This window comes from Apis cerana, linkage group LG10 (genome assembly GCF_029169275.1).
Source record: "Apis cerana isolate GH-2021 linkage group LG10, AcerK_1.0, whole genome shotgun sequence".
NCBI lineage: Eukaryota > Metazoa > Arthropoda > Insecta > Hymenoptera > Apidae > Apis > Apis cerana.
The window spans coordinates 10,629,231-10,653,686 of record NC_083861.1 but is presented as its reverse complement, the minus strand read 5'-3'; the positions used below and the strand labels follow the sequence as shown (position 1 = coordinate 10,653,686).

Sequence of the window (24,456 nt, the reverse complement as noted above, 5' to 3'; positions counted from 1 at the left end):
GATTACAGCATCGTACACCTGTAGAAGCTTTCCCATGTGTTTTACGCCGTTGTAGTTATAGTTTTCGATATAAAAAAAAAAGGAAAAATTTTTTGTTCGCGTCTATATTTAGAATGAAAGATTTAATCGAAAATACAAATGATAAAATACGATTAAATAATATTTTAATTAAGTTTAATTTTAATTTTTGAACCGTTTAAAAAAAAAAAAAAGAAAAGGAGAAAAGAAGAGAAATATCGTTTTATTGATTTTGCTATTAATTCGAAATCAATGTCACGAATATCAAAAGTATAATTAATTACTTTGCGCAAATAAATTTTCTCTGTTAAATTATAATCTAATTTCTTCGTTTTTAAGTTCTTAATAAAATGATTCTGTAAAACGTGTTAATTCTAAACTTTTAAGCAAGAGTAAATAATACATACAGATCAGGTTACGTAAACGTATTTACAAACGTATCTATCTCATGTTGATACATTCGTGGAATATTTTCTGGAGAGTCGATTCTAGATGTCAAAACAAAAACAAAAGTTGGTGTACAAAAATATCAATCTAGGCTTATTTATTAAGTTATGAATAATTAATTAAAGTTTGATAGCTCTGTCTTCGTATTTATTTCAGCCTCTCAAAAAAATATATAATTTTTAACAAGAATAAGATACAAAATACACAAATAAGAAATGAATTTTATATTTTTGTGAAAATATGCAATTTTTTAACGACGTACCAAATATTTTAAAAACTTTGGTCAGTACGATCAATTTTAAAACACGCTACAATACATAGAACAACACGTTACATTTTTAACGTAACCTTGTCCATGCCTCATTCAGGCTTGTGTATTTTTCATTACTCGCTGTGCACGTGTCAGATGGGCATGACCGTTGAGAGGTTAATATAGACAATTTTCAACGTCGAAATTAGCAATAAGATCGATAACACATGTTTTCTTTCTTCTCTCCTAACCTCTTCAATTTTTAATTTCTTGAAATTTAATTTATTAATCCAGTGCTCTGCACTCGTTCTAATTGGATATTTACAATTAGATCTTATACAGTTAATGTCATTAGCTGAAACGTCGACATGGGAGTTGCATTACCATTTCTCCAAATTTGTCCAACCAATCTCTTAGTTTGTCTTTTCCTTTCAAATTAACACTGTCGAATATCCATCTTTCTCTTTTAAGTTAATTTTTTATCAACAATTAAATTGTAGTAGACTTGTGTGGAATAAAAATATTTCTCTCGAGAATGAATATATATATATATATATATCCTTTCAGTATATTTTTCTTCTTTGCTTCGTTTCAAATTGATGTTTCTTTTTTTAGCCTTTAAAAGGTTGCTCGAATCAAAACGAGAGATCAATGACAAGATCTTTCGTGTTTTCGACAAATAATATATTAATGAGTAGAGTTAAAAATATAAATGTGGAATTTAAATAAATGTAAGAAAAAGACGTTTTAGTATAATTTCGACATTTTTCACGTACATTTTAATTTCTGCTTAAATTAGCGCAGAATGAAACGTCGGAATTGGAAACTAGTTAAATCGTAGCTTATCGACACATTCCGCTGTCGAACCGCAACAACGGTAGAAAATATTTCAAGTGGAGGGGGGAGTTAACGGGACAGGGCGACATTACTCTTGTCTCGCACGCTTCCACTCGAGATTTCTTTCTCCCATCCCACGTATCTTCATTTCTACGTGTCTTTCAATCTTTTCCTTCTTACCGATCGAGTATTGGAAAACTCGTCGTTCGTCGTCGAAATAATATTCGTACCTCCTTTAACGCTCCCGAGTAAATTGTCAACGTACGACCAGGGAATACGAACGATAAATAATAAAATAATAGGGAAATAAAGAAAGAGGAAGAGAAGATTGGAATAAAATTGAAATCGAAATTCACTTATATTAACATACGATACTCGTCTCGATTTCTGTCGCTTCCTGTTTTACCATTCGAACGATTTGAGAGATTCGAAGGAATCGAGGAATTAAGGGAGTAATAATTGAATTGCCAATTGCATTCTTATTTTTTTTTTAAAGATATAGAAATTAAGGCCTTCCTTGCATTCAAAAATACAATTTGGGATTTCTAATAATTCTAATTCTATATTTTAAATTCGAAGAGATTTCTTCTGGTAATTCTAGTCGGATCGAAATATTTCGAAGAATTTTTTCGAAAAAGATTCTTCTTTGAAAAATATCTCTCCGCATCGAAATGATAAGTGTCTATAGAATCATGAAGAGGAAAGGAAAAATCGAAAGATTTCTTTCTGTGATCCCGGTCGTTTCGAGGGTTCGAGAATTTTTTCGAAGAAGATTCTTCTTTGAAAAATACATCTCTGCATCTAAATGATAAGTGTCTATAGAATCAAGAAGACGGCAAAGGAAAAATCGAGAGATTTCTTCGGTGATCCCGGTCGTTTCGAAGATTCGAGAATTTTTTTCGAAAAGGATTCTTCTTTGAAAAATACATCTCCGCGTCGAAATAATGGATATTTATAGAGCGACGAAGATATCGAAGCAAGAGCCGAGAAATTTCCTCCGATAATCTTATATAATACTGTATAATATTTCGAAGAATTCGAAAATTTTCGCAAAAGTGCATCTTTGGCATCGAAATGGCGGGTATTTAGCGGTTGAAGAGGGTTAAAACATCGGATTCATTCGTTTTTTCTTCCGGTGCCTATTTCTTCCTCGGTTGGAATACCTTATGTTTTCACAGGCGTTTTCATTTATGCGGCTTTCTATCCTCTCCCTGTCTCTCTCTTTCTTTCTCTTCCCCTTCTTTTTTGCCCTCCGTTCGTTCTTTCTTCTTTCAGACGAGCACACCACCTTTCACGTCTTATTTTTTTCACTCTTACCCCTCTTCCACTTGTTCGTCAGTTCTCTTCAGACAGCAGAGAACCACTCTCCACGTAAGTAATATCTAAATTGCTTCCGCGGTTGAAACTTTTCTTCCTTTTTTTTTCCCCCCACTGTTTTTTTTCTTTCTCTTTTTTGCGGGGAGGGAGGGAAGATTTTAGACTTATTGAGAAAGATTGCGAGTAAAATTGTCGTGAAACGGAGAGATCATGGAGGAAGGATTGTCTTTCGCAGCCAATATTTGGATACATTGTCTCCATTCTTTCTTCTTTCCTTCTTCTTCTTCTTCTTCTTCTTCTTGTAGTTGGTCTTTTTTTTTTTTACTTGTTCGGAATGTATAATGCATATTTTCACACTGAGCCAACATTGTACCTAAACATTTTTTTTCTTTTTCAAAAGACTGAAAAAAAAAAAAGAATTAAAGCTGTACTACTACTTTTCTTCTTTGACTCGCGTAGTTAGCCACGTTTATTCAGCGTGTATAACGTGCGTATTTTCACCGCTACTTTAACCACCGTTAAAGATCTTTTTCCTTTCGAAAAAAAAAAAAAAAAAAAAGAATGAAAGCAAGCATTAGAATAAATCGTTCTCATTTTCTCTTCTTATTCCTCTTTCTACAAATTATTGTATTTATCGCAAGAAACGTATGCTGTCTAATTTTTTTATTCGTTCGTACTACTGTCGAATGGTGTTTTTTTTCTTTTTTCAAGGAAAATAAACGAAACGAACAATGGTGGGAAACTTTTCCCTCGATTTTGCAAATAGCTACGAAATAGGTACGGTATTCGCGATGCGATAGATGGCGAGCAACGACCCAATTGTTTCTTTAATGGGTGACGATAAACGTCGGTCTGATAGCACAGTTAAGGTCCTACACGGGCGCTGGACGAGCCGAGAATTAGGTTCGAGCGTACCATTGGGAAAGCCGGAGTCGAAACCAACTGGATTCAACCTAGCTCCACGCTATACTGTAATTGCGACCCGATCTCTGCGCATACGAATTGTGTGTAAATCGACGGATTTCCCTTAAACGCGACAAAGGACGTGTGATTTTCGATTTCAATCTGTTGAGAAAAAAAAAGAAGAAGGAACGGATCTCGATGATGATCCGATTTTTTTGATTTGATTTCAAGAAGAATTGAAGGAGTTTTTAGAAAGTATCGAATAAATAATCGAATCATCCTCTGTGGAGATCAGTTTTTAAATGATGGAATGAAAATTTAGTAAGTCCAGAAGTCGATTGATGATCGAAACATCTCTTGTGAGGATTTTAGTTGAGAATTTTTTGTCGATGAGTAGATTGATAATCGTATCATCCTCTGTGAAAATTTTAAATGATGGAATGAGAATTTACTTGGAAATTTATCTTTCGTCCAAAAATCGATCGATAATCGAATCATCCTCTGTGAAAATTTCAAATGGATGGAATGAAAATTTATTTGGAAATTCATCTTTCGAAAATCGATTGATAATCGAATCATTCCCTGTAAAGAATTTAAATGATGGAATTAGAATTTCTTGCCCAAAAATCGATTGATAATCGAATCATTCCCTCTGAAAATTTCAAACGTTGGAATGAAAATTTATTTGGAAATTTTTCGTCCAAAAATCGATTGATAATCCCTTGTGAAGATTTCAAATGATGGAATGAAAATTTTTTAAACAAATAAAAGAAGAATTGGATTATTCCCTATGAAGGTTTCAAATAATAGAACAAGAAATTTGCTATGTTTCGTAAACAAGGTCAAATAAGACTCGTGTTTATGCGAACTTTTTTCATTGTTTTCGAGTAGTGAATCAATGGTTGGCATGGATCCCACATATGATATATATCATTTCTTGTATACACGTTTTGCTTCCCCGAGTAAAGAATGACGCAACTGCAGAATTGCAAATTTTTAAATAAACGTGCCATTCACCGTAAAAACATCCAATTTAAAAAAAAAAATAATCTTAACAACAAAATTGTATCATCAAATTCTATATATTTTAATCATAATAACCTTTTTAATTTCAAAAGGAGAAAAAAAAATCATCGTAATATTCAAAACTATATTATTAAATTTTCATTTTTAAATAAAAAACTTTCATTCCATCACATCTTATTTTTATTCCCAATCAATATTTTCAATACCGCCAACCGTCTGCCAACATCCATCACATTTCTCAGAACTAATAACACACATTTAATTTTCTCTTGAATTGAAAAATCATCTTCACCAGAGAATCTTTCAATAATTCGAAATACACCGACTAAATATATCATCCTACTCGACGATCACAACCGTGTGCTTTTCAAAGTAACACTCTGCCTTACATATAACAGTATCCTGTATCAGTATAACAGTATCAGTAACATATATAATAATAATACTTCCCTGAAAATACGATTTAATACGGTGAAAAACCTGGATCAACATCAACCAATCAACTCTCCTCAAACTCTCTCCATCTCTCTCTAACCAATAATTTCGATCGATTAATTTCCACGAAGAAAAAGAAAAAGAAGAAGAAACGATCGATTTCCCCCGATCTTCCATTATTCCATTTTCCATTCCTTCGCGCTACCTTCCGAATCAAATCAAAGAAAAGAGAAAGAGAGAAATAGAGAGAGAAAGAGAAAGAGAAAGAGGGAGAGAGGATTAATTCCTTGGAAGCAAGTTTGTTTCACGGGTATTCCCCTGCGTGGGAACAACACGAGTCGAGCAAAAGGAGAGGGAGAGGGGGGATGGAGGGGAGAATGATCGAAAGGAGAAAATTGCGAGATGTCGAGGATGATTGATTATTTTTCCTTCGGTTATCCGGTTTCGAGGCGAAAAGGAGAAAGAGCAAGGGGAGGGGAGGAGGCGGGGATGAAGGTGTATTATTATACAAGGGTAAGGAGGAGGGAATGTGTCAAAGAAAACGTTGTCGTGGATAAATATACATCTGAAATAATAACGACAACCGAGCGTCTGTCTTCTCCAGGGAGCTACGAGAAAGAAGGAGAAAGGGAGAGAGAGAGTTGTATTTAGTTAGGGAAAGAGAGATCGGAGTTAATTGCGATATCATTATGAAAATCGGTGACGTATAACGCCTGTCCTAGTTCGCGTTCGACGCGAAAATACACCACGTACAATAATATAGCGCTATAACGTTTGACCGAGTTAACGTGCGCGCGCAAGAGAGAGAGAGAGAGAGAGAGAGAGAGAGAGATAAATGTGTATCTTTATGAAAAATATTTCGTTCGGATCGACGTCGCGATGATCGAGAGGTTTACTTCGTCGTAAAGTTTCGTGTGGATTCGTGGATGAAATGGTAAAGGGCGATACGATGCACAATTGATATTTTTTTCCGCTCGAACGTTTCGATAATTAATGCGTTGAGGTTATGCTCATATATTCGTGCTAAATATCTTATTCGTTATGGATTTGAAATGATAGAAAGACGTCGCGATTATTAATATTTTGAGAGAAGAATCGTAAGAAACCGATTTCGGTAATTATTTTTTGAGGTTATAAATGATACTTGTGCTAAATATTTCAAGTTATGTACGTTAATTTGATATAGATTTGAAAATGTAATGATAAAAAGGATGATTAATATTTTGGAAGAATCGTGACGTTTCGATAATTTTTGAAGTTGTGATCGATACTTGTGCTAAATATTTTGTTATACAAGTTAATTTGAATTTGAGAATGAAATAAAAAGAATATTGTGATTAATATTTTGGAATATTTGAAACTTGTGTTGAATACAAATATGTTGTACAATGTTGATTTCATTGTATATGATATGATTTTGAGGATAAAATGACAAAAAGGATGTTTTCGATAATTATTTTTTGAGATTATGGACGTGTTATTAATATTTATATTGTACACAATTTATAATTTGACTTGAGAGGAGAAAAGAATGTTGTCATTAATATTTCGGAAGAATCATGAGAATGTTTCAATAATTTTTGAGGTTATATGCGATATTTGTGTTAAATATTTTAAGTTACACGTTAATTTCGTGGATTTGATATGGATTCGAGGATGAGATGATAAATATATTGGAATATCGCACGAACGTTTCGATAATTATCCGTTGAGGTTACGCGCGATATTTGTGCTAAATATTTTATGTTATATGTTAATTGGATTTGATACGGATTCGAGGATGAGATGATAAATATATTGGAATATCGCGCGAACATTTTGATAATTATGTGGCTATATTTGTGCAAAATATTTTATATTATATGTTAATTTCGTGGATTTAATATGGTTTTTGGGATGAAATGATAAAAGGATATTGCAACAAATAATGTGACGAATTGAGGTTATGTGTGATAAATATCTCATATGTGTGGAAGCATATGTTATTTAATTGAGAAAAAAATTTGATTAAATTCTATGTATAATTTTATCATGTGTATCTTTGTTATCATTATCATTATTATTGTTGTCGAAAATTAAGCACAATATCGATATGACACGTGTTTTTGATATTAAAACGATGACGAATTGAAATAATTCCAATCACTTAAATTTTATAATCAATTTTGAATCGAATTAAATGTATTATTTTCGAATTCCATCATTTTACAAAATTTTCTCTTTCGTTACACGCAAAAATTACACGTACCACGAATATACATCGTATTTATAATCAAAATCATATATTTATAATAACTTTGAAGTTTAATAACCAGAAAATCGTGTATTGTGTACGCGCCTGTTTATCTTTAATTTAGTATGAAATGTATAATATCACAATTTCGATACATGTTCAAGTATTCCTGATCTCTGATTTTTTTCCAATTTTTTATCTCTAGATGGAAAGAAAATTTATTAATTTATTTTAATAAATTTATTCCAGTATTCCAATAATTTCAAAATAAAAAATTTATCCATTTCCATCATTTCTTTTTAACGTCTCTTTTTATCTTTTAGACTTTTATCTTTTAGAAAATTGAAAACTATCCTAGAATTATCCTTTCCCTATACATTTCATATCTTCCCATTTCTTCTCTTAAAAGAAAATTAAATCTACGTAAAATCTTTAAGGTTTCTTTTATGAAGACAACCTTGAAAAAATAATTATCCTTTCGATTATTCCAATCTTTCTTAAATACCATAAAAATTTATCCATTTCTTCTTAATCATGTGTCACTTTTTTTATCGAGACTGAAAACTATTCTACAACTACTCTTTCCCTAATATTCCACCATTTCTCTCATTTCTTCTCAACAAAATTAAATCTTGTGTGAAATCGAGGGTTTTTCTTTCATGAAAAGATGAGCTTGAAAAAATAATCAATCTTTCTTAAAAAATTTATTTCTTGTCAATTTTGCGATTCTCTTTTACCTCGGATCGAAAAGAAGAGAAATTGCTTTTCCTATGAATATATATATATATTCCTTCTTCCAATCTAAAAAACGCGATAGAAAAAAGAAAAAAAAATAGTAATTTATCCCCCTTTTCGCGATGCAAAATGTTTAACCCGATGCATACATTATGTCTTTCAATATTAATATAGGAGGGAAAAAACGTGTCATCGAGCGCATTCGACGACACACCACCGAAACCACCACCGATCGAACATCATTACGATTAGTGGTGAAACGTATCCTATGAAAGACTCATTTTTTTTTCAGCTCTGCTGAAAAAAAAAAGAACAGTCTATCTTAATCATCGAAACGATCCCTCGATACACACATACACACACGTACACATTTTTTTCTCCATTTTCCTTTTTTTGTTTTTTATTCTTTCTGAAATGCGGGCACGAGAGAGAGAGAGAGAGAGAGAGAGAGAGAGAGAGAGAGAGAGAGAGAGAGAGAGAGAGAGAGAGAATAGTTGTACTAACGAGAAGAAGAGAAGGGAGAGACAGACAGGTGGAAGAAGGGGAGGGGAGAGATGAGCTCGGTGGAGCAGAAGAAAATCCCCTTTCGGGAATTCCTTGTTCCTCGACCTCGATCGATTTTTCCCCTCGCGAGCCCACGTCCTGTACCTGCACGTCTTATGCTCGAAATGATATCGAATCGTAAAGTGGCCCGTACTTAGACATAAAGCTGCATCCACACTTGTTTTAAGGATGTGGAAAAATTTTTAGATATTCACACACGGTATGCAATTTTGAGAAATGAATTTTGAGAGAAAGAATTAAGGTTTGTTTTCTTTAGTAGTTCTCTTCTTGATTTAAATTTTTAATAATTTAGAAGTTTAAATCGACAAGATATTTTTCTTAAGAGAAGAATTTGTTTTTTTCTTTTTTTTTAGTTTTTTCTTAATTTAAATTTTTAATAATTTAGAATTAGTAATTTAAAAATTTAAGTCGAGATTTTTTTTGAAAGAAGAAATTTAAGTTTGTGTGTTTTTTTTTTAATAATTTTAGTAATTCAGAGATTTAAGTTGAGAAGATTTTTCTTCTTAAATTAAAATTTTTTTTGAGAGGAGGAATTGAAGTTTGTTTTCTTTAGTAGTTTTCTTCTTTATTTAAATTTCTAATTTAGAATCAATAATTTAGAAATTTAAATCAAAAACATTTTTTTTTAAAAAAAGAATTGAGATTTGTCTTTTTTTTTATTATTTTTCTTCTTGATTTAAATTTCTAATAAATTATAAGACTTCAGTGTGGCATGGAATGGACGTAGTTTCAGGATATATTTGAGAAAATTTTTTGAAATTTTCCAGAGTCGGTTTATTTGTTGTCCTTACTGCTTTGAGAGTAAAAGTCACTCTCAAAATAATATCAATTTGCGGAAAATACTCTTGGGAGTAAATATCGAAAGTTGTTAACCTAAGCGTCATTCCCTTATCTTACTCTGTGTGCGTGAAGAAAAATTTTCAGATATTCACACACGTTCAACATGACTATCGCCATTAGTATGCGCATAAATTTTCGTTTCATTTCTACAATTCTTCTTTATACATTTTTATAAAAATTTACATCCATCGTTTTATAATAATCCTAAATTTTTCTTTATTCCGAAATCAATTTCTGATTTCTTCTAATTTTCATTAAACATCTCATTAAATATTATCAAGTAAATTCTTCAAAAAAGAAATAAATAAAAAATATTAACGATATATTTATTAAATATCCAAATTTCACAAGAAAAATTATACGTTTATATTTACGTTTCTCTTTTCTGTACTATTCATGCTGACTTTTAACAAGACAAATATATCTGAATTCGTTTGCTTCTAATTACAAAAATCTCTACGTAGCATGATAAATATTCGATTAACGTAATGTTAAAAATAAAAATTGGTCGATATAAAAGAACGTATCGTAAACGAACGCTATAAAATATCGATCAATATGTTACAAGACAATGAGACGATTATTATTCCATCGGTTTCAAATGTGTAAAAGATGCAAATGGAATCCATAGATAGGCAAAATTTAATAATTAAATAAAGTCACATCGACAAGTTATTTCAATAATTTATTGTTTGAAACAGAATAATAATCAAATAGCAAATAATTGTACAAACGTTATACGAAGAGCGAATCAATTTATTCAAACATTTTAATAAATAAAGTAACTAATTATTCAAAATTTTTAACTAGTTTTCAATATGATTTAATGTGTCCAACATTTAATGTATCTTTTTGTAAATAATTAATAAATAAATAATAGTTATTTTTCTTAGTACAATTATTTTCTTTATAGATAATTAAAAACTGTATAAAAAAAAAATATAACACCTATTCGATATTCCATCGAAACATTTCTCGCTACTGCTGTTAATAATAATAATAATAATAATAATAATAATAATCGTAATTCGATCATGATAACATTTATCGGGATACGCCGTATAAAAATAAACCCGATGTTAATCTAAATATATTATATAGATTCGTTCTTACTACTGTTCCACTCGATTTAATAATACGTTAGAGAAAATTGGAATGCGCATGCGTATCTATCTCTTGTATAATAACAAGGTGGGGATAGCAGTACGAAAATCCCGTAACCAGAATTCCAATTTTACGTGACAGCCACGTTTCAAATAGCACGGGTATAGAATTATATGTTTGCAGAGTGGGAAGAAACTGGAATCCGGTCACGTACCAGTTTCATTTAAGAGAATCTTGTATTTAAAATCGTCACGACTTCCTTTACTCATTTACTCAGAAATTGGCAGAATACACTAGAAATCGTTGCTACGCATACATAACAGGCACGTGACTAATTTTTCCCTTGCGCTACACGTATATATATATATATGTATATGTATACATGTATATAATATTTGTGCTTCTTCTTCTTTCTCCTATTTCTGCCCCTCTCTAGAGATCGAAACTGCAGCAACAGGTGAAGAGGAATTACGCGTTTAATTACAGACGAATTAAAATGTAAATTGAAAATTTTCTTTCTCTCTTTTCTTTTCTTTTTTTTTTGCAAATGACGAAAAGACATCGAAATTCGTAGATTGATTCTTTGGCTGAGAATATCTTTTACCTTCGATTCGATTTTTGTGGTATTTGCCGTTTTATCTCATAGTAGATATTAAAAAGATAAAAAACACGTCGAAGAATTTCTGTATTGGAATATACAGAGATATATTCGTATGAAATGGAATTCTTGAGGAAGAATGGATATTTGAAATTATATATTATTGTCGGACAATAAAAATTATATAGCCAAATTGAATTATAGTCAATTTTCGATAAATATTTTTTTTCACGGCGATACAACGATAAAATATAGAATAAAAATAAAATAAAATTCACTCGATCAACAATTCTGTATTGAAAAACAGGAACGGGAAATATTTACGCGATCAAATTCGCAGATACATAATATTCGGGAGTAAAATTTATAATAGTAGAATTTTATAGTATTTCTCAGCTTCAGTCCTCGGACTTTACATTCACTTTCGACGTAATTTTTCATACACGCGTTTCTTATTTTACAATTTAATAATTGAAAATAAAATAAAATGTCAAAATACAGAATCGAAATAATACCGTAATATCGAAATACAGAATAGAAATAATTTTATATATATGTATATACATATAATAACTCATAAAAGTATTCGAAAATTAATTTATAACAGGGAAACTCACTTAAGTTGAAAATTCTAATTTTAACGAAACTTTGCACATATATGTAGAACACATTTTAGAGCAATTTTCTGGTAAACGAGAAATCATTTTCAGGAAGAGGAGGGGAGAAAGGATGAGTTTCAATTTCATCTCGAAACCATTTTTACAATGACCTGATGATAGAACGTTAAATTCTGAACAAATTTTTTTTCTTAAAATTATAATTCAAAAAAAACGAAAATTTGATTTCACCCTTCTTTAAATGACTTTTCCAAGCGAAAAATAAATTACACCAAGTTAATAAAAAAATAAATACTTTCACGAACCACCATCCAATAAATCCATCAAATTTATTTACTCGCACAGACACGTTCTTCGAAAACTACTGATTACCATTACCATTATTACCCTTATTTTTCAACCTTTATACGATAATGGAAATTCCATTCCCCGTGAACGAGAAAACGCATTTTGCGCGGAATCTTACGTTTTATTATTAGAAGAGACGAACAGTCGAGGAAAATTTCGGTTTCGAGATTATCTATGCCAATTTCGGAAGAGAAGCATTCGTGGGGGGAGGAGGAAGAGGCGAAACCTCCGCGATCTCGATAAATGGCTGCCGTAAATGGCTGCACGGGGTTCGAGAGTGAAACGACAACAGGAAGATCGTACAAAAGGATTTTGCCCCGCACCTGTGGATTCCTGTGGCTTCCTCTCTTTCCGCTTAATTCCTCCGATTTTGCACGTGCGTGCACTTCGAAAAAAAATCCTTTCTCTCTTTTAAATCATACGATCTTTTTTTTTTTTTTTTTTTTCAATCTTTTGATTTTACTCAGCAATGGTTTCCTTTGTTTCTAATGTTTCTCTCTCCATCCTCGTTCCATTGTCTCTGCGATTCTGGAGATTCTTTTTTATTTTTCGGTTCTAGATATTTTTTGAACGTTTTTTTTTTATGGCTAGTTTCGCGTATTAAGGAGGAGAGGGGAGAGGATGATTGTGTCGTTGAAGTGAAACTCTTTTGACCGTTGAAAAGAATAATTTTATACGTATTTTTAAACGTTTTTTGAGTGTGCATTTTGGAATTTTTAAATTTTGGAAGCGTATAATTTTCGTATTGTATGTTGCATATTTTTCATATTTATTAGTCGAATATTATTACAAGTTTAATCATATTCTGAATATAGAAATTTTGAAAAATTTTGAACTGTTTATCCATTAGATATTACTCATAATTGTAGGATGATTTTTTTTTTGGATAATTACAAGAAAATTTTTATAATTTTAATCTGTATAACAATATTAAAACGTTTTGCAAATTCTACATAATTTCACTTTAGTTTTACGTTATCTACAATATGTACATGTTTTCTCAATAAATTAATTGAATTTAATTTTTAATAATAAAAATACACTCGTGCTCAATGAATTTACAAATTTAATATTCTTGAAAAATTATTTTTCAAACGAAATGTTTATTTGCTCTTCATTTTTCATGCATTTTCGCGTATAAGAGAATTTATCTATTCTATTTGTCAACATTTCAAACTTGAAAATGAAAAAGTTTGAAAAAAATTACCCTTTCTGAAGAGACAAATTCTCATCTTTCGCAAAAGAGAATGATCCAGATCCATCAAATCTTCAAATGTAAAAACAGAGAATACCTCGAAAATATAAACTACCACTCTGTACAAATTCTTATTCATTCTTCATCTTTCGCACAAGAGAATGATCTAGATCTATCAAATCTTCAAACTTAAAAGCAGAGAAAGCTTCAAAAATATAAACTACCCCTTTTTGAAGAGACACCTCGTACAAATTCTTATTCTTCATATTTCACATATTTCATGCAAGAGAATAATCTAGATCCAACATCACATCTTCAAAAACGAAAAAGGTTAAAAACCATACAAACCTTTTTCTCCTTCTGAAGAGACACTCTGTACAAATTCTTATTCATTCTTTATCTTTCACAGAAGAAAATGATCTACATCCATCAAATCTTCAAATTTAAAAACAGAGAAAGCCTCAAAAATAAAAATATTAATTTTTTGAAGAAACATGTACAAATATCCATACATCCTATACAAATCCTATACAAATTCTTATTCATTCTTCATTTTTAATTAAACATTTACACACAAGAGAATAATAATTGATATAGATCTATCAAATCTTCAAATCTGCTTCTTTAGAAGCAGAAAAAGTCTCAAAAATACAAATTCACATTCCTTCTTATTCATTCTTTATCTTTTATACAAAAGAATGATCCAGATCTATCAAATCTTCAAAAAACTTCAAAAATACAAACTATCCTTTTTTGAAGAGGCATACAAATTTTTATTTATCTTTAATATATTTTCACACATAAGAGAATCTATCTAAATTCTATTTCTCAACTCTTCAGGCTTGAAAATAAAAAAGAAACCAATTTTCAAGAAACCATTCCTTCTGAAGAGAAGGAACCTCTTCAGAAATTTTTTTCCATTCTTTATCTTTCAAAAGAATGATCTAAATTTACTAAATCTTCAAGAAGCCTCAAATATATAAACTACTTCTTTTTAAAGAGGCATCCTGTACAAATTTTTATTCATTCTTCATCTTTAATATATTTTCATACATAAGAGAATCTATTTGAATTCTATTTCTCAACTTTTCAGACTTGAAAGTAAAAAAACTTCAAGAAATCACTTCTTCTGAAGAGACACCCTCTTCAGAAATTCTTATTCATTCTTCATCTTTCATACAAAGAATGATCTAGATCTACCAAATCTTCAGGAAGCCTCAAAAATACAAACCACCCCTTCTGAGGAAACAATCCTATTCATTTTTTATCTTTCACACATTTTCACACACAAGAGAATTTTATCTAGATCCAACAAATCGAAAACGAAAATGGTTCAGGACCAATATATACAAGCCCTATCCCTTGTGAAGAGAGTACAAATGAATCTTGTTGAAATGAGACAAATTTGACAAAAATTCGGATTTCGATTTTTCGAGTTAAACGAAGAAAAAAGAAATATGAAGCCCGATGTACCAGATATCGATTCGAATCATACTCTGGTATACAATTTTTCTTCTTTTTTTTTTTTTTTTCTGGATGATCGAGGAACAATTTAACTTTCGCATCACGTCACGAATAGAATTCTCTCTCCTTTCGATCGTTTCCATCCTCCTATCCACCATTGTTCCTCCACCGTTTCTCCCCCTGACAATTTCTGACCCGAACTTCCATCGTTTTTTCCCCCTCTCTCTTCCTCCTCCCCCCTCCCTCTTCCTCCCCCCAAGTTTTTGTGTTTTCCACGCGTTGTTACGCTCGCATGAATGCAAATTCACGTTTCCACCGCCCGGATTATTCGCACGCCAATTCTCCCCGCGAAAGAAGAATTCCTTTTATCCGTTTATCTGTTTTCAATCTACTTTTATCGACTTATTATTTTTCGCCCGACGTTTTTTTTTTTCTTTTTCCCAAAATCACGTTTATCAATCACGATTATGCGTACTTTTTTTTCCCCCTCTCCTTTCTTATCAATGTTTCGTGCCTTTCTTCTTCTTCTTCTTCTTCTTCTTCTTTTAGTAGTTTTCGTAATTAGACGTGGTAACATTTTTATTTCGTGTGAATTTCTGTTTTTTAGAGGGGAGAATTTGATGAATGTGGAATACTGAATATATAATAAAATCTTGATATCGTTAATCGATTATACGCGTATATTTTTGCTTTTCTTATCGTTTCTTTTTATAGATTCGCATGTTTATTGAGAATTTTCCTTTTTTTAGAAGAGGATCGAGTAATTTGATAAAAAGAGAAATTAAATAAATAATTCATTAGTTGTTAATTGATTGTTTTATATATATATATATGTATGTATTTTTTTTATTACAGTTTTCTTGTTTTTGTAATTGTAAACTTATTTTCCTTGTATTTTCCTATTAATTGATTGTACCTGTATTTTCTTTCCTTATCCTTTCTTTTTATAATTTCGCATGGTCACATTTTTATTTAGATTTAACGATATAGAATTTTTCTTTTTCTTTTTTTTTAGAGGAGAATCGATTAATTTGATGAAAAAAGACTAAATAAATAATTCATCATTGATAATTAATTGATTATTATATATATATTTTTTATTATCATTTCATGAGTTTCCTTTTAGAGAAAGTTTGAGTAATTTGATGAAAGGAGAAATAAATAAATAAATAATTCGCTTTAAATTGATAAATTGAGTTATGTAAAAATTTGTAATTGTATTGAGAGACTAGCAGAATAGAATTTCTTCTTTTTTTTTTTTTTTGACAAAAAATAAAAAGATAAAAATTTGCGCGATAAATTTTCTATTGACAGATATGTGTAGAATGTTGGAAACGTTCTTGGTTTCTTTCCTTTCGCAGTTTTTACTCGAAATTATTTATATAATACTGAATCCTTCCACGTTTCAAATATATTATTCAAGAAAATTTATTACCCTTTAAAAATACAGAACGATGATAATTTTAACATTTTTAACAGGCGAAAATAGAAATTTAAAAAGCAATAGAATTTCTTTATTTAAAAACGAAATATATCTCTTATATCTTACTTCCTCGATCGATGAATATTTAACAAGAATTTAAAATTATGTACTTTACCAACTACATAATTAATGGATCTTAGATTTTCTCCATAAAACTTCCTCAAACTGTCGTAAATTATAAACGCGGGTGAGAGGGAGGGAGGGAGGGAGAGAAAAAAACCGATTTAATTTTATCGACGATTTTGAAGTGTAAAAAGAAATAAAAAATAAAAAAAAAATCATGATATCCTCGTTCTATTATAAAATTGAAGAAAAAGAAGGAAATTAAAAAAAAAAATCTTCATCTCTTCCTTCCTTTTAAAAAAAGCGCACTTTTAAACTGAATTTATTACTTAAGTAATCAACCGCCACGAGCACGCGAGAAATTGCCACGAACGTTGTTTCACTCTTATTAATTGAAATGCAAGCTTGAAAAAAAAAGAAGCTCGAAAAAAGTCCGAGAAAAATCGTTAAAAGTTAATCGATGATTAAATCCTGTATATGATATACGTTTGATAAAGATTTGAAAAAAAAAGTCTGGAAGAGGAAACGGTTAAACGATATTGGTTAAAAAAGTTTGCACAGGACGGGTTGCGCCCTCTTGAGGGGGTCCTGCGAAACGCGGACAGCACGATGTCTCGAAAGGGGTCGTCCCGCGAGACGTCTAATGAAAATCCTTTAGTTTCGTAGTTTAATTTTAGTTAAACTGGTTTTCATAAGTTTGACACGCTCACTCGTGAGAAATAATGCGATCTCATTAATATTCGTTTTTCTCCTCTCCTTCCAGGTGGAATGAATGAAATTTTATAATTGCAATGTAACAGTGAAGGAAACAACGTGAAGAAGAGATGGAAAGGAATAAGAAAGAAGACTATTGTCCTATAATTCTGAAGGATATGTAAAATATGTGAATGAGTAAATATGAGAAATAATAATGTTAATATAAGAAGCATTTATTTAAGAAGCAATAAAAAGTAAAAAAATTGAAGGCTATCGAGTTCTAAAAACTATGCAATTCTGTGAACCAGGATATATAAGCAAATAAGTTTATTTAATTAATTAATTATAAATAAAAAATAATTATAAATAAGTAATATATAAGTAATTATAAGTAAAAAGAATTTTGTATTACACAAATTTTGATAAATATTTTCAATCTTCTCCTCTCCAGATGTAATGAATAAAATTTTATAATTGCAATATAACAGTGAGGAAAAAGAAGAAGAAAAAGAAGAAGAAAAAGAAGAAGAGAATAATAAGAAAGAAAATTATTATCCTATTGGTATAATTCTGAAGAATATGTAAAATAATGAGTGAATGAATAAATATGAGAAATATAATGTATAGTTGTAAAAAGCAATGTATAGAAAATTGAAAGCTATTGAAATTCAAAAGATTCTGTGAATCACAAAATATAAGCAAATAAATATATTTAATTGTAAGTAAATTGTAAGTAAAAAAATTTTGTATTATATAAATTTTGACATATATCCTTTATCTTCTCCCCTCCAGATGTAATGAATAAAATTTTATAATTGCAATTTAATAGTAAAGAAAAAGAAGAAGAGAATAAGAAAGAAGATTATTATCCTATTGGTATAATTCTGAAGAATATGTAAAATAATAAGTGAATGAGTAAATATAAGAAATATAATGTAAAGTTGTAAGAAGCAATGTATAGAAAATTGAAAGCTATTGAAATTCAAAAGATTCTGTGAATTGGAAAATATAAGCAAATAAGTATATTTAATTGTAAGTAAATTGTAAGTAAAAAAATTTTGTATTACATAAATTTTGACATATATCCTCTATCTTCTTCTCTCCAGATATAATGAATGAAATTTTATAATTGCAATTTAATAGTAAAGAAAAAGAAGAAGAAGAAGAAGAGAGTAATAAGAAAGAAAATTATTGTTCTATTGGTATAATTTTGAAGGATATATAAAATAATGAGTGAATGAGTAAATATAAGAAATATAATGTAAAGTTGTAAGAAGCAATGTATAGAAAATTGAAAATTAGAAATTTCTATATAAATTCAAAAGATTTTGTGAATCAGAAAATATAAGCAAATAAGTATATTTAATTGTAAGTAAAAAGAATTTTGTATTACACAAATTTTGACAAACATCCTCGAGTTACATTTAATATTGCAAAAGTATCTCATAACTGAATAAAAAAGAATAAAAAATATCTTATAAGTATTCTTGGTTTAATACAATATTTTAAATTTTTAAGGAGAGAAAAAATATAACCTTGAACCGCATCTTTCAATTATTAAGAATGTATTCTTTCTAAATATTGAAGAAACAAGAGAATTTGAAACAAGGAAATCTCTTTTTCCGATGGAAGTTATGCCTTTCTAGGCATGGCAATAATGCGTATCATAAAGAATTGAACAGAACAATCTAACCTCAAAATAGAAGGTATTTAATATTAAATCGTGCCTCTTATTTTTCGACACGAATATCGATATCTCAATCTCAGTTATTTTTGGCATTTAATCAATTTTATATATATATATATTTAAAATGTGTATTTATTGATTTAATTTTATTAATTGAAGTGAAATCGAGATAACTGAAGTACTATGGATAAAATATTTTATTAGTTTGAGAATTTTATCAATTCAGAGAGATAATTGAGATGTTTGATTGAATAAAATAGATCGACAGATAAAGTATCGAGAATTTTATTATTTCACAAATAACTCTGTTTAAAATTCAATATTAAAAAATAATAATAATAATTAATAATCCATAAATTGAATTACAAAACAATATAAACATCTGTTGAAACATTAAAATATATATTTTTTTAAAAATTCTCAATTTTAAATATCTTGCTTTAAACTTCTTTTTTTTCTTTTTTCTTTTTTTTTTTACATCTTGATTCATTGAAATAAAATTTGCAAATCTCAAACTTGTCCTTTTATATTTACCACTAACCTATCATTATCAAACCTATTACATTAAATATTATATAGAACTATAATTGTTAAAAATTATCTCAATCTACTATATATTCTACCTACGAGAGAAAGAATTCACATGTACAAATTTCTAAAGAGAAATTTAGTTTGAATGTTTAATAGAAATGTTTGTACACAATGTGTATCAATGTCCATCGTTTCACGCTACAATGATTAATGGAACAATGCACGCGGACGAATAATTGTGATCACGTTAAATTGCAGAGTTGGCGCATTGAAATAAGTGTATATACCGTGTTTCAATGCAATAATTGTTGGCGTTTCAGTAATCAGATTTGAACTTGGTGGTATTTTATAATAAAGCCAGGTCTCCAATACTTGTTATCGCAGGATAATAAGGATTATGTTGTTTCAAATTTTCCCTATCTTCAAGATTCTTAGAATATTGTTTTCCTCTTTTCAATCATTTAAACAATTTTCCAATAATCTTGAATAATATCTAGACCCTCGTTTCTCACCTTGAGAAATCTTTAAATTATGAAGAGAGGAAAAATAAAAAAATTTTAAATTCCTTGACTGCCTCTTATTATAGAAAAAAATAAAAATTCGAAAAAATTTGAGATTTTCGAGCGAGAATAAAGGATAAAACGCGCTTCTTTCAGCGCTAGAAATCTTTTCACACGATTGTGAATATTTGTAAAGAAAATTTTTTGCGCATCGTATCCAATGTGAAACGAGTGCTCAATTTCATAGATGCGCCATAAATGTAGAATGTAATATTGTGTGGCAAGCTGTATACGGTTTGCACATCAGCAAAAAAAAAGGGATGTTCGACAAAAAGTTTCACTTTATATAATGAAATATCCACACGATGTATATATTTCTCCGGTTCGTTTTGTTCGATTACGTTTTTTTTGAAAAGGATAGGAAAAATATATAATTAAATTTGAATCGATAATTGGCAACGACAATTGCAAAAAATAAACAGAAAATTATTCGTCTCGTTTAAATTATCGATTTTTTTATCGTAATTTTTTTTTTTTTTTTAGACGAATTTCAATATTCAAGAAATTATTCCTTGTTGGTTAAGTGTCGTCCATTTTTCTTTTCTTCAGAATCGATCATTAAGACAGCTGAAAATCCTATTGCCTTGATTTACCGAAGAGACACGTACTACCTTCTGGACTACTACTCGTAAAAGCACGCTACTTTGTATGGAAACCGATGAGCCCATTGCTCAATGCTTCCAGGCCAAGCATTGACTCGTAGCTTCAACCAGTGCTCGATTTTGATTTGACAGGAATCTGAATGTACACTCCAATGATGGTTTCATGTTCGAAACTAGAGCTCTCTCTTTTTCTCTTTTTCTCTCTCTTTGCTACATGGAAATGCACGTGTCCTAAATTTCACTCAAAAAAAAAAAAAATAATAAATAAATAAATAAATAAAAAATAAATAAAAAAAAAAGAAAAAAAATTATTCAACTCTAATTTATGTGTCGTAACGTAAAATATAAATTTTTAGAAGAAAAAAAATTTCTTGGAAAAAAAAAAACATTTGAAAAAACATTACATTAAGTAAGACACGTCTAAATTTTTTCGCCGAAAATGAACAGAAAAATGTTGATCGAGTCCTTTTTTTATTGATTTATCGAGCGATTGAAATTGAACGAAGACGAGGTTAGATGAAGCGGGACAAACGAGAGGGCGAGGCGGCAAGGATAGTAACTTAATAAATAAGCTTGTCCGATCGAAATTTTTGTGTATCAACTTTTCTATTTTCATTTCGGCTCTCGAATTTGATTCTCCAAAAAGTGTTTTACAAATACATCAATGTTTATCTTGTTTCGTGAAGCAGAATCAGCATAGATATTGGTTTAGAATACATTACTTCAAAATGAGCAGGGTTACGGTATGGCCAGTTACAGATACTCGTAGAGCACGTATATAGTAGATGCACGTATATAGTAGATGCTCACCGCCTAACCGTGGTTTGCAACAGGTTCCTTTCAAAGCTCCAAGTTCCCCCTTCATTTTCGTAGAGAGAGAGAGAGAGAGAGAGAGAGAGAGAGAGAGAGAGAGAGAGAGAGAGAGAGAGAGAGAGAGAGAGAGAGAGAGAGAGAGAGAGAGAGAGAGAAAGGGAGGGAGGGAGGGAGGGAATAGCGAAAACGTGGCGTAAGAGAATGATCTCGTTCGATCGAACGAGCGATTAAACTCGAAGGCTCGCTGGCTTCTACTTAACGATAATTCTACCTCGCTCCCCTCCTCGAATTGCTACGTTCAACTGTTTGCCCGTCTGTTTATTCGCCACGGTGATTGCGAATCGAATTTTAAATGGATTAGTTTGGTTTTCGTCAATTTTCGCAAACGCAAACGTTGGACAAAGTAAACGTTGTTACGTTTCGAAATTCTCCACTTCGAGTTTTGTGCATCGATCCATTTTGTATCTTGAAGTTAGTCGAAATTGATTTTCAATAATAATGAGAATCGTTTGTTACATTAAATAGGATTTTCCAGGAGTTAATCTCACTCTTTTAATCTGTTACTGTAAGATGAAATAATTGTACATATAGGTTAATTGAATTTTTATATAAATTTGCAAAAAATTTTGTAAAAGTATGGTTTTAAAGAATTGATGAAAAATCGGATTTTCTCAAAGTGATAGAGTAGAAGAGCACCGATATCCGGTTGGAAAAGGAATACAAATTATAATGGATTTTATTTCCATTAAATAAATGTAATATTAGCCGAGCTATGCAATTTTAAATATCATCCAGTTAAAATCCACAATTAATTCCCTTGGACAATTTAATAATTCAATGAAACGTAATAAGTAACGTAGCAAGCGATATAGGTTGAATGTAATATGAAGATGGAAGGTTGAATTATAATTCTATCTCTTTTATCTGACATAAGAAAAAAAAAATGACAATTTTATACTGGTTAAACTTTATCTACTGGTTATCCTGTGGTATGATTTTTTTAAAGTACAATTGTAATTATATTCGTATACTGTTTCCAAATTTTCTTTGCATCATGTCCCAAATAGAGAAAAATTTTTCACTAATTTTAACAAACTTCATTATCCTATGAACAATTTCTTCGCAAATACAGTTTCAAAGTATAATTATATTCGTACTTCCAAATATTTTTTACGTTATATTTCACTTTATATAAATTTTACGATAATTTCATTTCTTTTGAATATTATATCCAACAATATTTTTCCAAAATTTCTATCCATTGCATGTAGGAAAAAAAAAAAAATGTAAAAAATAATTTTTCATCGTTTAACAAACTTCATGCTTATCCTATAAGCAATTTTTTGACAGATGCAATCGTCAAAGCATGATAATACTCGTATATCAATACTTTCAAATTTTCTTTTCATTATATTCCATATACTTATACAATATTTATCATAATCCCATTTCCTTCGAATATTCAGCAAAATATTCTTATTCCATTCTACATCCGTCTCCTCTTATTTGTATCGATACATAATACTGAAAAATATTCGCGAATGCTACAGAAATATTCTGAATGGGGAATAAACTGCGTACACAGATCGTGGACAAAAGCGAAAAACTCACGAAGCTCGTACGTGTCACCTCGCATTCGAGTCATATGAAACACGATTTGATTTATGGCCTTCACGGTTATTCTCGATTTTCGCGCTGTCGAATTTTTCGTTTCGTTCCGTTCCGGATTGTCGCTATTCCCGATTGGGGAACGTGCAAGAATCTCCTCCCACCATCGCAAAGTGGCGATTCTACTGGCATTCCACTCGTGCGCTCTTCTTTATCCGTTTAACCGTTTCTGAGACCAACTATCCTCGCTCAGTCGGTAAAACAGGGTGAAACGAACGATTACTCTCTTCCGTCGATTGTTCTTTTCTTTTACCTCACTCATTCCAAACTCCATTTCTCATCCGGTCAGTTTCTTCCGTTTTTTCTTACGTCCCTACTTTTTTACAGTTTCACGTTCTTTCCCTCCACTTTGCTCTTAAAATATTCTCTACTTATGAAGCTAATGTCTTCGCTGGTAAAATCCATTAAGAATATTATATGATATACGTACAACATATATTCGTTGTATAAATGTTGAGAGAGTTGTGAAATAGTTCAATTTCTAAAATATAATAGAAAATTGTGAAAAATTTTTATAATTTGGAATTGTATTTAAATTTTAAAGAATTTATTATAAATACTGATAAAAAAATTTAATAAAATTTTTGTTTTTATGAAACTTTAATATCTTTGATGAAATCTATTACGAATATTAAATACATCTTTTGTAATCGTAATTATTAAAATAATTGTACGAATTTGATAAAATTTTTTGAGATATAAATTTTTTTTGAGATAATAATAAAAAATTATAAAGAGCGTTTGCAATTCTTGTTTCATCTAGAATTTTAAAATAAAAATAAAAATCTTTAAAAATATTTTCTTTTCAAATCCATTAAAAATATTATATACTTTTCTCGTAAATAAGTGTAAATGTTCAAATTTTAAATTTTGAAAAATAGAAAATTGTAAAAAATTTTCACAATTTATTCACTTATATTTAGAATCTTAAATTTAAAGGAATTTATTCAATATTAACGATTAAATTCAATTTATATTGTTGCGATTTCGTTCCATCCTATGACCTAAATTCACGTGCATTTATCAAATTCAACGTAACACGAGCTTAGCTGCAATGGAGTGGACAGTTTTCGTATGGTACGCGGAAAATAAGAGTTTCTGCAATTGCTAGTCGCTTGGTAAATACAAGGTTAACCCGTAAATAACTTCAGCTGTACTAAATAGCATGTTCGGCGAAAGCTTCTAACTTTTTTCGCGCAACGAAGTTGTCAGAAATATTTCCTGCTCTATGCCCGAGTTAGGTTAGGCGACACGATTTCACTCGAAATACTTTCGGATGGAATTTTTTTTATTCTCGAAAAAAAAAAATAGAATTAGAAACAAATTTCTACATCATGATAATAAATGTGGACAAATTATTAGATTCACTTTCACGTAAAGTTAAGGAATTTTAAAGCTTTCAATTCTATTGGAAAAATTTAT

General features: G+C 30.1%; 1 protein-coding gene and 2 long non-coding RNA genes across 6 annotated transcripts in view; 2 read left to right on the top strand and 1 right to left on the bottom strand.

Annotated features, from left to right (window-relative positions):
- Positions 1-24,456, top strand: part of LOC108003048 (uncharacterized) — a 98,734-nt gene that overhangs the window by 44,336 nt on the left and 29,942 nt on the right. The window lies entirely within an intron of this gene.
- The window catches only part of LOC108002989 (lachesin-like), an 86,941-nt gene that overhangs the window by 35,060 nt on the left and 27,425 nt on the right, over positions 1-24,456 (bottom strand). The window lies entirely within an intron of this gene.
- On the top strand, positions 4,220-7,262 carry LOC114578162 (uncharacterized). Its single transcript, XR_009831429.1, has 2 exons — positions 4,220-6,347; positions 6,420-7,262. It is a non-coding gene; the product is annotated as an uncharacterized LOC114578162 (long non-coding RNA).